The sequence below is a fragment of the Schistocerca gregaria genome, chromosome 4 (assembly GCF_023897955.1).
Source record: "Schistocerca gregaria isolate iqSchGreg1 chromosome 4, iqSchGreg1.2, whole genome shotgun sequence".
In the NCBI taxonomy this organism is placed as follows: Eukaryota; Metazoa; Arthropoda; class Insecta; order Orthoptera; family Acrididae; genus Schistocerca; species Schistocerca gregaria.
Window position 1 is genome coordinate 465784639 of NC_064923.1, and position 15605 is coordinate 465800243.

General features: G+C 44.3%; 1 non-coding gene across 1 annotated transcript; it reads right to left on the reverse strand.

The window, feature by feature from the left end:
• Positions 1-14652: 14652 nt before the first annotated feature.
• On the reverse strand, positions 14653-14727 carry Trnas-cga (transfer RNA serine (anticodon CGA)). The gene has a single exon. It is a non-coding gene; the product is annotated as a tRNA-Ser (tRNA).
• Between the last annotated feature and the right edge of the window lie 878 nt (positions 14728-15605).

Genomic DNA, 15605 nt, shown 5'->3' on the forward strand with positions numbered 1-15605 from the left:
TGTATGGTCATCTGGAAAGTGGATCGCTAAGTGTATTGAAGTTGTCAGTACTACGTTTGAACACTTACTCTAATTGGAAAAGTAGAGTAGCGTTCGCCTCGAGCCATGGCCTTAGTGGCGTGTCGAGCAGTCAGTCCCCACTTCGATATGTCTGAGGAATACAACGTCGCGAATAGGGTTTCCAACTAGGAGTTATGAAATACTGGCCTGTCCTACTCTCGCAGCATGGAGGTGGGGTCCCTCATGTCGATGGATATTCCAAAGCCATTAAGTAGCGTGTAGTAAATTACGACTGTGTGCCCATTTCTGTTCCGCCGATTACAGCGCCATCTCTAGTGAAATGAAGAAAATGCTTCAGACAAGATGTTTGTAGAAATTGCCGTAGAATCGTAGTCTTTAATTTAAAAAAAAACGAGTGTTCCCATTGAAGATTTCAAGGTTGCCCCCTGACAACCACGCACAGGTTCGGGTGAGGTGATGAGTGTAGTGTCATTGGATGTCCTCCTCCGAGACAAATAAGTTGGAGTCATAACTATTTTTAATCCGAAGCGTAGTTTTCAACTTATTTCAATGACTTCATTTAAAACGAACACCTTCTATATCGTATACTTGCGTACTGTGTGTCCCATACAGGAAGAGACATATGAGTGTAAAGTCGAAGCCCAGTTATTAAACATGAAATACTAAATTGCAATGCCTGTGTTGCTCTAATGTACTTTGCAATGTCCTTGGGACGAGCATGCCCATCTGAAGGAATAGGCACTGCAGCGATCAATAGCCATATGAAATACTAGAATCATATTCACATTTGCAAATAAGTCTAAATCTCGATGCACTTTGCATTGATGGCAATAAAAATTTGTCTTAAAGATATTACAGAACACATTAGAATAACACAGGCACTGGAGTTTAGTATTTCATGCCTAATAACTGGGATCCAACTTTACAGTCATACGCCTCCTTCTGTAAGGATCCACAGTACCTGTGCAAGTGTAAGATATAGACGAAAGCGGTGACATATAGAAGTTGGGTCGGTCCGGGAAACATGCTCGGGTGGCCGAGGCGGTGAAGGCGGAAGACTCATGTTCGAGTCCCGAACAGGCAAAAGTTTTAATTGCTACCAATTTTTAATGCAGCCAAAGTTTAGCCATATTCACAAGTGCGATTATGATTCTCGTATACATAAAGTAGAATGTGCAGGGGATCAGTCGACGCCAATTCGTGCTGCTCTGGTTCTGCATCACGCCCAAATGTTTTGGGACACGCAAGTGCTCATTGTTTTTTTTTTCAATTTAAACCAGTTTAAAGTTGATCTAGCAAAAAACAGACTGCAGTTAATTATTAATAAACGACTGAAAATACCCAGACGCCTCTACTTCTACTCAGTATAGGTAGTCAGGCTTTTAGGGCAATATGCCTGGCTAAATGTAACACCGAATCCTGATTTCCTATTTTTGGACCTGGCAACCCTAAATGTACTTCTCTGCTGCAGAGTACGTCGCTACGTTCCAGTATTGGGGAACTCAGCAGATGCTAATCAAATTGATGCGACTCCTCATGAGACAGGCCGCGTATAGTCACATGGTGCTTGAAGACGAGCTCCAGTCAATACTTCCATTCATGCACTCAAGTGAGTAGCGCCTCCAGATATAAGAAGACAGGTAGCAGCAGAGACTGAAAAGGGAAAATAAGAAACAGATCCAAGGCAGTCATCGTTTTGAACTCATGCTTATCTATCACGACTGAAATCCACAAACAGCATCCTCCTTACAGCAGCACCAGCTCCAACTTCAGAAGCCTGCCTGTCTGATCTGTGGAGAAGAAGGTCCCTGGAGGACTAAGGAGAGCAAAAGAGAAGCTACCATCAGACAGCCATCTCCAACGCAGAACTTCGAATATCCTCGACTGATTGAGAACAGGAGTCACAAGATGCAAGATTAATTTGATGAAGTTGAGTATCAGTGACGATGAGCCTTGTAAACGTGTGGCAGACACGATTCTGAACATTTTTCAGTAATAACCTGTGACATAGAAAACTTGTTTACAACAAAAGGTAACGTTGGACACATAGAGTACGAAATTCTCTCAATCAGTAATATTTGATTGTAGTGTTAGGAGTATAGTGTGTTGAAGTTTCTTTTTGGGGGGTAAAGGGGGAGGCTTGGATAAATACATAAAGGGTTAGACATTCTGCTCATTATCACATTTCGGCAAGAATGACTGGCAACCAGGAAATTTGCCCAACGAATAGTGTACACTGCAGCAAAGTCATTCGCGCATTCTACCGCTACTGTGAGACATTGTAGTACTCCCTAGTAACGGTTCCCCGAGGACAACAAGAAGGCTACCGCTAATTACGGTTCTTAGGTACCCAGAGGACAAATCAACAGAACTTTTTTTAAAAATTTTTTTTGGGCAACTGGCAGAAATGTGTCTAACTAGGCAGTACGTAACGGTCTCCGCACACTATCAATTCAACCTCTAGGCGTCCATAACGGGCAACAATAAAGACTGGTCAGAAACAATCTGAAAAGCTTGTAACGGTGTTGCAGGGTAAGTTGTGCCGAGTTAAGAAAGAAATTCGATACGTTGCTCCGTGTCTGAGTTAACTAGCATTGAAGTTAGCCAATCAGGCCGCTGTGCTCACAGATTCAAGCTGTCCGCCAGGTACATTTAGTGTCACTTGAGAGTGTTCCAGTCCGGCATGTCGAGACCTACCCTGAAATTTTTCGCATGGGAAAAATATACCAAAAGAACTGTACTGTCAGTGTTAGCTACTAAGGCGCACTGCAAGTTCTTTTTTTTTAATGTAAAAGTTACTCATTTTTGCCAGACGAAGAAGCTTTTAGAACAGTGGGCCTTACCTGCCTAGCGTGGAATCGGCAAATTCGCAGACGCAATTGTGACAATAGAAAGCAGCACTGCGTCGCTTATAAAGCGAAACTTATAAAGTGGTAAGCTAACTATCCACAAGGTACTTGAAGAGGTATTTTCATTATTCATTTGGCTTTATCGTACCACACTTGTTTTTTTCGTGTTTAGCAGATCTTTTAGTGAGAAATATATACTATCTGATCAAAAGTGTGCAGACACGCACTTGTAATGAGGAACTGGCCACCAGGTGTTACGAAAGGCGGATCCGCCAGTACAAGTGAAGGCCATCAGTAGAGAAACAGTAACAACTGAATGGGTCGACCAGGAGAGCTCATACACAAACCTTCAGATGTCAGACACACAGGTCGGTACCAAACGTTACATACCGATAGAGTATCAACGAAAATACCAATATAGTTTGTGCTCTGTGCTGCCGTCCAGGAGAACGTGAGTAAAAGGTAAGTAATAAGTACCATATAACCTACGGAACACAGGTAAAGCACAGTTGTGAGAAGTTGTGTGGAGCTCACGTAGGCAAGATGGTAGAGCGTTAATTAGATCCCTGGTACTAGTCGTTTCTGTACTGCAGTATATGTGAAACTATTAAATGGCATAACATGTTCCTGACACGTAAATGTACTGTTCGGAGTTTATAGTAATGTTCTATTGGCAGTCCGCTTTCGCTTTGTTTATTTGAAAGTAGAAGACCTATAGGGTGCATTTTTAGTTTTAGTTTCACAGAACAGACAAGGGATTGGAACAGAATATTATAAACAAACAATTGCATCACACGTGCGGAAGTATTAATAGTAATAACAATAACAATGACAGTATAAGAAACTAACTGACTTCTAGATGGCAGCGCCGAAGTACATCTATAAACTCCGATCAGTCCTTTTACATGTCACGAACATCTTGCCCCATACCACAATTTCACACGTACTACAATTCAAAAACTGGCATGACCGGTGCTCGAACCCAGTAAACTTGGTACGATTAACCAACACACTACCAACTTCACCCCTGGAGCTCCGCACGACAGACCGTCCCAGATATATTTTTCCTGTGCTCTGTAGGTCATTGGGTACTTATTACTTACTGTTTACGCACATCCTCCGGGACGAAGCCACATAGGACAAACTACCTGTATATCAGTGTTTTGGGTGATACTCTGTCGTCTGGTACTGATCTGACTCTCTGACATCTGCAGGTTTGGGTGTCAGTGACTTCAGACATGGACTACTCATTGGATGTCACCTGAGTAACAAATCCATCAATGATATTTCAACCCTTCTATAACTGCCTAACTCAACTGCCGGTTTGTAACGGTTAGTCGGAAACGCGAAGGAGGAACCGGCGCTAAATCTATACCACGCAGACCTAATGTCCTGATGGACGGGGAACGTCGAGTATTGCGGACGGTGCTTGTAAAAAATCGCAGGAAATCACCAGAAGGAATCATTCGTGAGTTCCGAAGTGCTAGCAGCAGTCCAGCTAGCACGATGATTGTTCGTCCCGCCTTAAAAATAATGATGGATAATGGTCGAGCAACTTCTCATAAGCCACAAACATCAGCTATCAATGCTAAGTGACGTATGAGGTGCTGTAAATGGTGGCGCCACTGACCTGTGGACGACTGAAAGTCACTGATTAGAGTGATTAATCACGCTGCATCCTGTGTCATTCGATGGAAAAGGTTGCGTTTGCCAAATGGATGGACAACGTTAACTGCCATAATGCGTAGAGCGCAGTACGGGGGAGGTAGTGTTACGGTATGAGGTTTTCGTGCTTATTCGTGGTCTCCTTACTACTCCTAAGAAACGCTAAATACGGGAGGATATGAACACATTTTACAACACTGTGTACTGCGTGCAGAGGAGGAACAGTTTGGATACGGCGAGTTTTTGTATCAACTGACAATGCGCCCTATCATAAAGCAGCGTCTGTGATGCTATGATTTGTGGACAGTAATGTACCTGAAATGAAACGGCTTCCCAATGTCTCGACTTGAACACAATGGAACACTTTTAGGATGTGTTAGAACGTCGACAATGCTGCATACCTCAGCGGTCAATATCAGTACCTTCTCTGCTGCCGGCTCTTGAGGAAGAATTGTCTGCCTTCCTCCATAGAGATTCAGGCATCTCTTTGCAAGCGTCCCCAGCAGAGTTCAAGTCGTCATAAAGGCGAAGAACGGACTCACCCCTTATTAATACTCAGATATGTTTAATGCAGTAGTATATGAAAATGTCTTGCTTGACTAAAATTATACGTGATTCGGCGTTGTTTACATAAGAACAAATGAGGAACGTGTCGGAGCTTCTCAAGTGGCCACCGCAGGAAGAGAGTGTCATTAAGAATACCCTTCTTCAGACCTCTCGATCTCCTACGTCCTATAACATCCCGAAGTTTCATAAGAAGAAAACACACGTACGGCCCATCATGAGCGCCACTGAATCGTCTATATACAGACTCGTAAAACATCTTCTCAGCCTGCTTACTGTGTACGTTGTTCACTGTGGGCACCATTTCATCAATACGAGCGACTTCGGTATGGAAGTAAACGCCTGTGCCGTGGAGAAGAAGATATGATTGTCGGGTTTGATGTGGTCTCCTTGTTCACGAGAGTCTCATTGACAACTCTATAACTTTTCTCTTCCAGTTCCTTGAGGGCACTGTTGAGCGGCTATTTAAGCACATTAAGACGATACTGGACATTTTGAATGGTGGGGAATATTTAACCAGCATGGACATGGGAAACCTATTAGCTCCAGTTATATCCAACCTGTTTATGCGGTATTTCGAGGACACCGCGGTGGACATGGCTCCTACAGTGCCTAGTTATCTTAGGCTATTCGTGAAGGACACATTCACTGTCTGGTCTCATGGATGGAAAAAACTGGGAAAGTTCGTGAACCGCGTCCACAAAATCCCTGGCAAAGTCAAGTTCACGATGAAAGTATAGACGGTCGGTGCGTAGCCGTTCCTAGACTGTCCACCATAAAGCAAATGGATTTTAATGGAATGTATTGGCAGACATGGCCGAAGGAAGAGTGTATCGTAATTTGAAATAATACAGGCACTGTAATATCGTTTTTATCAGTCTACTGTGGACAAGTGACTTTCAAGTAAAATATCTCCCTGTGCACGAAGGAATACATAACGAATCTACGGGTACAATTGTAGACACATGTTTAAAGGGATATGGAACTTCGGGTCTAGGCAAATAGTAAGGCGACTGTTAGCGATAAGCGGGTAAAACGGGTTCGAGCCCCGTCGAATGCAGCACAAATTTTCATTGTCACTAAAGTATACAGCCGATGGTTCTCCATATTCGCAACTGCGATACATTTCGTGTATTTCATAACGGCTGTAGTCGCCGCGGATATGTTTTCATGTCTGAAGGAACTTTACATCGTAATTCGGAATAACACAGGCACTGCAATATCGTGCAAATGGCTGTCTCAGCCGACACGGGTCGGTATCTGCACCCTACCAGCTAACATCAACCAGCACAGAAATAATCTGTTCTGTTGGATCGAGCGGAAGCCGTTTCATACGAAACCCTGCCGAAAGAACTGAGCCTGTTACGGGAAGTATTCAAGCAAAACAGCTACAACCGACAAATTTAGCACGCTGTTTTATAGAAGACACATCGGCAGAAAGCCACAGAGAAGGAAACGAAAAACCTTGCGTTTTTATTGTTCTGTAGCTCAGTAACAGAAAATATTTGCCGGCTCCTCTCTCTCTCTCTCTCTCTCTCTCTCTCTCTCTCTCTCTCCCTCTCTCTCTCTACTGGTTAATTGGATGTGGCATGTTAATTTTAAGGGGTGGACGGATGTCCTTTCTGCCGCCATTTGCCGGCTCCTAAAGAGATATAAATTCTTCAGTTTATGAGGCATGTAAAACATTATGTAGGACTCAGAATGGCTGGGATATGCCGTGCGGGTGCGAACTGCTTTATGTTGCACAGATTGTGCACACTATTGAAGAGCGCCGAATAGAAAACGAGAAGTGTTTCCGCCTGCCGTATACCGAAAAATTGGCGGTAGCAGAACATGTTCAGGATAAAGCATATCGAATTGTGTTCAGCAAGACATCTATTATTAAATGGACAATTGGGTTCTGGGATAGCGTTATACAAGAAGCGATCGAGAAAAAAATTTTCGAGTCATCCTCAGTGAAGACAGTGGTCTGTGGCTAAACAGAGCTATTGGATGTGGCTAACAGCTCACGAAGCCTAAAATTCCAGAAGGCAGTACACAACAGGCGATTTCAAAAGGTAGATACTGGTCAACCAACACATTTGGAGCGAGGTGTCCCTCCTAGACCAAGTGGGAGGATTATAGTCGCTAAACGAAAGTAAAAGAGAACTGAAAAATCAGTAATTCTAAACGTATAGGTAGCAATGCGATAGAGTCTGCTGAGATACGTAATGAAAAAAGTAGTTGTTTAAGGTCTGGTTACATATTTTAGTAGCAACAGATGACGCTGTAGCAACTCCAGTGCTGTTCCCTACCGCTGTTTCATCACACTTATTGTCTAACTGAAACAGAAAGCAATGCGGACTGCGGTCACATGAGGCGTACTTTTCACTCAGAGGAAGACGAAATGCTTGGATCTACGAGCAGCAAGCCGCTGTACGAACTACAGGCGCAACATAGGGTGAAAGAAAAAGACAATGTGGACAAAAAGTCGTATTACTAAATGGCGAACGTCGGGCTCGGTACCAGCTGCAAGACGCCTGTCTAACAGCTTACAGGGGCAACAAAACCACAGTCGGAAAAAAATCATAACACCAAAAAATAATTAATATGGAGTAATGAAACTTCGTGAATACATTTGTCTAGGTAACATATTTAAGGGATGAACAGTGCAAGATCACAGGTTAATGTGAGCGCGAGATAAGCCATTGTAAATGAGAAATTCTGGAACATTATTAAACCGAGCGGGGTGGAACATCGGTTAGCGCACTAAACTCGCATTCGGGAGGACAACGGTTCAAACCGTCGTCCGGCCATCCAGATTTAAGTTTTCCGTGATTTCCTTACATCAACCCACCCAAATACCGGGACGGTTGATTTGAAAGGCCACGACCGCCTTCCTTCCCCATCCTTGACACAACCCGAGCTTGTGCTCCGTCTCTAATGACGTCGAGGTCGACGGGACGATAAACCAAATCTTCCTTCTCTGTACATTAACAATCGGTGGAGCAGCCAGACTGTTAAGTGCAACCATGTAAACGTGCAATGCGGTTTGTGGATGACGCTGGAGTTGTCGTCCGTTGGTGTCCCATATGTGCTCCAATGGAAACAGATTTGATGATCGAGCAGGCCAGGGAGACATGTCGACACGCTGTAGAGCAAGTATGGTTACAACAGCGCTGTGCAGGAGAGCGTAATCCTGTTGGAAAACACCCCTGGAATGCTATTCATGAATGGCAGCACAACAGGTCTAATGATCAGATCGACGTACAGTTTTGCTGTCAGAGTGCGTGAGATAATTACGAGAGTGCTCTTGCTGTCATACGAAATCGCACCCCAGATCATGACTCCACGTGTAGGTCCAGTGTGTGTAGCATGCAGACAGGTCGGTTGCAGACCCTCAGCTGGCCTATTCCTAACCAACACACGACCATCACTGGCACCGAAGCAGAACCAGCTTTCGTCAGAAAACACAATAGAGCTCCACCCTGCCCTCCAATGAGCTCGCTCTCTCTTGACACCACTGAAGTCGCAAATGATTTGGAGCCTGTGGAATGCACGCTATAGGCCGTCTGGCTTGGAGCTGTCCTCGAATTAACTGTTGTGTAACAGCTCGTCTTGTCACTGCGGTGCCAATTCCGCTGCAGATGCAGTACGATGCGACAGAGCCATACCCAGACACGATGGGCTTCCCTGTCGGTAGTACCACGTGACGGTTCGAAGCCCGGTCTTTTTGAGACTGTACTTTTTCCTGGCCACCACTGCCAGCAATCGTGTACAGTGTCTACTTTCCTGCCTAGTCTTTTTGCAGTATCGCAGGAGGAACATCCAGATTCTCGTAGCAATATTACACGACCTCGTTCAAAGTCAGTGAGGTACTGATAATGGCCTCTTTGTCCCTTTAAAGGAATTCTTGATTAACATCAACAGACTACGTCCAGTCTGAAAGGCGACTAACGCTCACGACCGTTACAGCGTGTATTTAAAGCAGACCTGATTTGCATCCTCATAGTGGCACCACTAGCACCACTCTTATGCGACTGGTGCAAAATCTGAACAGAAACACGCCTACCAACTTTCATTATGTCGCATAGCTCCTTACTGTTGCTGCGATTTTTTTCCGTCAGTATATTTGATATTCAACATTTCACACAGTTATTGATCGAATTTCAAAATTTTTAAATGTTGTCATAACTTACCCATTAATAGCTATAATGTTATGTAAAAGGTTTAACACAATAAGTCGAGTACTACAGATGGAAACTGTGTATCTGTCTTGTGGCAGCGTAATTCACGTCGTGCAAATTACCCAGACTATATGCATGCAGTATTTGAAAATGAGCGCACTTAGCGACTTCCAACAACTATTCACATAATTTCAAACCATTAAGAAAATTTCTCTCACTGATTCCTTATTGCTTTCTGCATTTACGCCGTTCACTCTGTAATATTTCGGTATCAGGCGTGACGGTTTAATTCATAATTTCTTTACTACTAACTCCATTTGCAGTACACTTTAGAGACAGTATCCTTATACACTGCCTGCCTCTGTAGTTGAGTGGTCGGAGCGCGGCTGACAACCACGAATAGGTTTCGATTCTGGGACACACGCACCTCCCTCCACTATTTATGAGTTTAGATTAACCAATGCGGAGATAGGAAATCACGGGAACAACTGAAATAGCACATGGCTTCACTGCAATTTGCATTTATTGTAACACTTGATAACAGACCAAGAAATTGTCGCGTGTTACACTTGACAGATAATAGCACTAGAACAATAATAAACACCTGATTCAGTTTTCTGCCCTTTAGTTAAAGTTCAACAGGGTAACACACTTTAAGTTCTCCCATAGATATACATATGCGCGTGGGCACGTTAAATAACTGGTTATGAAATAGTCACTTATAACATCAAGGCAGGCACACTCCAAGTAAAGAGAAAACAATTAGCAAGCTTACACATTGATTAGAACATTAAAATGAATAACAGGAAAGTGCACCGTCCACAACACCTTACGGCGACAGTTAACCTCCAGTAAGTTCCTTTCTTTAGAATATGACATTAAGTACAGCTCAATAGTAATAAAAAATTTAGATTCCATATATATATATATACGCGCATAAGCACAATTAAAAACTTGTGGAAAAACAATAAATAGGAAATATTCAGAGGAGCCGCACTCCAGCTAACCACCCCAAAAAAGGCAACTTAATGGCTATCTACAGTAACAAATTAAGAGTAGCATGCTTATAGGTTGACTAGAATAAAGAAATAAATAACATATACACGGCTTCTGACGGCTGACAGACTGTGTTGGACTATTGAGCAGTGATTAATTTAAAATAGCCACTGCTGTGTGGGATTAGCCGAGCCCAGTTGCTTGCAAAAAAGCAAAATAATGGTCAAAACTCGCTGTAGTCATGGACTGTGCAGCTGGCACCGGCGGAGGTTCGAGTCCTCCCTCGGGCATGGGTGTGTGTATTTGTCCTTAGGATAATTTAGGTTAAGTAGTGTGTAAGCTTAGGGACTGATGACCTTAGCAGTTAAGTCCCATAAGATTTCACACGCATTTGAACACACCACGGACCCTGGTCAGAAGGTAATCAAAACTAGCAGGATTCCCTTACACAGCAGACGTGCCAACACATCCGTTCATACCCCAAAATCAACAAGCACAACATAAATCACTGACAAATTTGACATAATATTTTAAAACAACATTCTTAAATACCTTCGTTTACCACAAGCCTTAATTAGTTAACAGGTTAGGTTCTGTTACTGAAGCCACGCAAATGAGGTAGCAAGTTAAGGTCTACAATTCTACTTCGCCATTTAATACGCGTCGTGACGAGGAAAAGGAAGAATCCAATTAATTGAAAGTCATTACTTTGATCCAGTAATTGACGATGCGCTCAAAAGCAAGAGATAAAGGTGAGAGTCGAGTTTACACTCGCAAACAGCACACGCAGAACACGGGCATTAGGTGGACATTAAATAAACTGCTCCTTGTTCAGTCATTTACACACCGACGAAACAAATAATCTTAACGGAATTAATGTAGACGCCGGAATGCCCAGTTGCTTGCAAAAACGCAAAATAATAGTCAAAACATCTTACTTTAAGTCCGACGACATCCGTAGGATAGGAGTTTCCATTGACAACCAGGCCTCATCCCCTTTCATCCGTTCAGTTGGTTCAAATGGCTCTGAGCACTATGGGACTCAACTGCTATGATCATCAGTCCCCTAGAACTTAGAACTACTTAAACCTAAGTAACCTAAGGACATCACACACATCCATGCCCGAGGCAGGGTTCGAACCTGCGACCGTAGCAGTCGCACGGTTTCGGACTGCGCGCCTAGAACCGGGAGACCACCGCGGCCGGCCTTTCATCCGTCTGCGATCAAGACAGTAACATCGGCTGCTATCATGACCTTAACGATGCAACACACCTGACACGAGTCACGCCACACGCTTCCGGCAGACAGGAAGCGTGTTCAGGTGCTACAGTACGGGACGTCCACAGTGTACAACACCACAAGAAGAGCGATATCTCACCATCAGTGACCGCAGATGGCCATGGAGTACTGCAGGTAGCTTTGCTTGGGTCCTTACCGCAGCCACTGGACCAGTTGTCTCCAGACACACAGTCTACAGACGACTGAACAGACATCGTTTATTCGCGCAGAAACCTGCAAGATGCATTCCACTGACCCCTGGTTACAGGAGAGCCCGTAGTGCCTGGTGTCATTGGAACAGTGGTGCCAGGTTAAGTTCACGGACGAATCCAGGTATAGTCTCAACAGTGATTCTCGCCGGGTTTTCATCTGGAGTGAACCAGGAACCAGATACCAACCCCTTAATGTCCTAGAAAGGGACCTGTATGGAGGTCGTGGTTTATGGTGTGGGGTGGGATTATGATTGGCGCATGTACACCCCTGCATGCCTTTGACAGAGGAACTGTAACATGTCAGGTGTATCGGGACGACATTTTGCACCAGCCTGTCCGCCTTTTCAGGGGTGCAGTGAGTGCCACCTTCCTCCCGATGGATGATAACGCACGGTCCCATCGAGCTGCCATCGTGCAGGAGTCGCTAGAAACAGAAGATATCAGGCGAATGGAGTGCCCTGCCTTTTCTCCAGACCTAAACCCCATCGAGCACGTCTGGGATGCTCTCGGTCGACGTATAGCTGCACGTCTTCACACCCCTAGGACACTTCAGGAGCTCCGACAAGTACTGGTGCAAGAATGGGAGGCTATACCCCAACAGCCGCTCGACCACCTGATCCAGAGTATGCCAACCCGTTGTGCGGTCTGTGTACGTGTGCACGGTAACCATATCCCATATTGATGTCGGAGTAGAGGCTCAGGAAACAGTGGCGTTTTGTAACATATATGTTTCTGGACGGTTTTCTCAACAATCCACCTTAATGGCTCGTGGCGGAGGGTACCCAGTACCACTACTACACATTTCCTTTCCTTTTCCACTCGCAAACAGAATGATGAAAAAACGACTGTCTCTATGTCTCCGTAGGAGCCCTAATTTTTCGAATGTTATTTTAGTGGTCCTTACGGGAAGTGGGTGATGGAGACAACAAAATCGTTCAAGAGTTCTCTAAATTTTATCAGTAGTGTTCCTCGAAAAGAATGTCGCGTTTTCTCCAGGGATTCCCATTTGAGTTTCCGAAGCATCTCCTTCACACTTGATTGTTATTCTAACGTACAAGTAACAAATCTAGCAGCCTCCCTCTGAACTGCTTCTTTGTCTTCCTTTATTCCGTTCTGGTAGGGATCCCAAACACTCGAGCAGTACTCAAGAATAGGTCGCACTTGCGTCCTACATGTGTCTCCTTTACAAAAGAACCACATTTTCCTAAATTCTCTCAATTAACCGAAGCCGACCATTCGCCTTTGCTACTAGTCCTCACGTGCTCGTTCCATTTCATATCGCTTTGAAACATTACGTCCAGATATTTATACGACGCGACTCTGTCAGGCAGAAGACTAATAATGCTGTACCTGAACACTACGAGTTTGTTTTTCCTACTCATCCGCATTAACTTACATTTTGTTTTTACATTTAGAGCCAACTGGCACACATCTCACTAACCAGAAATTTTGTTTAAGACATCTTGCATACTCGCACAGTCCCTCAACTTCTACACCTTACCGTACACTACAGCATCGTCAGCAAACAACCGCTGATAGCCCACCCTGTATATAGAGAATAACAGTGGTCCTATCACTTTTCAATGGGGCACTCCTGACGATACCATTGTCTGTGATGAACACTTACAGTGGAGGAGGACATGCTGTGTTCTATAACTTAGTAAGTCTTCGAGCCGCTCACATAACTGAGAACTTATTCCATATGCTCAAACCGTGTCAGAACCGTGCCGCAAAAATAAAAATGTGGAATCTGCCTGTTACCCTTCACCCATAGTTTGCAGCATATGGGGAAAGGGCAAGTTGACTTCCGTACGAGCGATGCTTTCTAAAACCATGCTGATTTGTGGACATAAGCTTCTCAATCTCAAGACAATTTATTGCATTCGTACTGGGAATATGTTCAAGATTCTGCAGCAAGTCAATGTTAGGGGTACTGGTGTGTAATTTTGCGGGTCCTTTCTTTTGTCCTTCTCATAAACAGGAGTCTCCTGCGCTTTTTTCCAGTCGGTGCGAATTAGCGCGGGGCGAGAGATTCACGACAAATGCGTGACTTATTAAACTGATAGTTCGGTAATTTTCACATCTGTCAACACCTGCTTTCGTTGGTATTGGAATTATTATATTCTTCTTGAAGTCTGAGGGTATTTCGCCTGTCTCATATATCTTGCTCACCAGATGGTAGAGTTTTGTCATGACTGGCTCTCCAAAGGCCGTCAGTAGTTCTAATGGAATGTTGTCTACTCCCGGGGGCCTTGTTTCGACTCAGGTCTTTCAGTGCTCAGTCAAACTCTTCACGCAGTATCGTATCTCCCATTTCATCTTCATCTACATCCTCTTCCATTTCCTTAATATTGTCCTCAAGTACATCGCCCTTGTATAGACCCTCTATATACTCCTTCCACCTTTCCGCCTTCCCTTCTTTGCTTAGAACTGTGTTTCCATCTGAGCTCTTGATACTCATACAAGTGGTTCTCTTATCTCCAAAGGCCTCTTTGATTTTCATGTAGGCAGTATCTATCTTACCCCTAGTGAGATAAGCCTCTACGTCCTTACATTTGTCCTCTAGCCATCCCTGCTTAGCCATTTTGCACCTCCTGTCGATCTCATTTTTGAGATGTCTGTATTCCTTTTTGCCTGCTTCATTTACTGCATTGTTATATTTTCTCCTTTCATCAATTAAATTCAATATTTCTTCTGTTACCCAAGGATTTCTACTAGCCTTCATCTTTTTACCTACTTGATCCTCTGCTGCCTTCACTACTTCATCCCTCAGAGCTACCCATTCTTCTTCTACCGTATTTCTTTCCCCCATTCCTGTCAACCTCTGGTTTCCAGAATGAGATTTTCACTCTGCAGCGGAGTGTGCGCTGATATGAAACTTCCTGGCAGATTAAAACTGTGTGCCCGACCGAGACTCGAACTCGGGACCTTTGCCTTTCGCGGGCAAGTGCTCTACCAACTGAGCTACCGAAGCACAACTCACGCCCGGTACTCACAGCTTTACTTCTGCCAGTATCCGTCTCCTACCTTCCAAACTTTACAGAAGCTCTTCTGCGAACCTTGCAGAACTAGCACTCCTGAAAGAAAGGATATTGCGGAGACATGGCTTAGCCACAGCCTGGGGGATGTTTCCAGAATGAGATTTTCACTCTGCAGCGGAGTGTGCGCTGATATGAAACTTCCTGGCAGATTCAAACTGTGTGCCCGACCGAGACTCGAACTCGGCACCTTTGCCTTTCGCGGGCAAGTGCTCTACCAACTAAGCTACCGAAGCACGACTCACGCCCGGTACTCACAGCTTTACTTCTGCCAGTATCCGTCTCCTACCTTCCAAACTTTACAGAAGCTCTTCTGCGAACCTTGCAGAACTAGCTCTCCTGAAAGAAAGGATATTGCGGAGACATGGCTTAGCCACAGCCTGGGGGATGTTTCCAGAATGAGATTTTCACTCTGCAGCGGAGTGTGCGCTGATGCAAGGTTCGCAGAAGAGCTTCTGTAAAGTTTGGAAGGTAGGAGACGGATACTGGCAGAAGTAAAGCTGTGAGTACCGGGCGTGAGTCGTGCTTCGGTAGCTCAGTTGGTAGAGCACTTGCCTATTGGTTATGACCTGTAGATTAAAACTAAAGAAACTGCAAAAAGGTGGGAATTTAAGGAGATGAGACCTGGATAAACTAAAAGAAACAGAGGCTGTACAGAGTTTCAGGGAGAGCATAAGAGAGCAATTGACAGGAATGGGGGAAAGAAATACGGTAGAAGAAGAATGGGTAGCTTTGAGGGATGAAGTAGTGAAGGCAGCAGAGGATCAAGTAGGTAAAAAGACGAGGGTTAGTAGAAATCCTTGGGTAACAGAAGA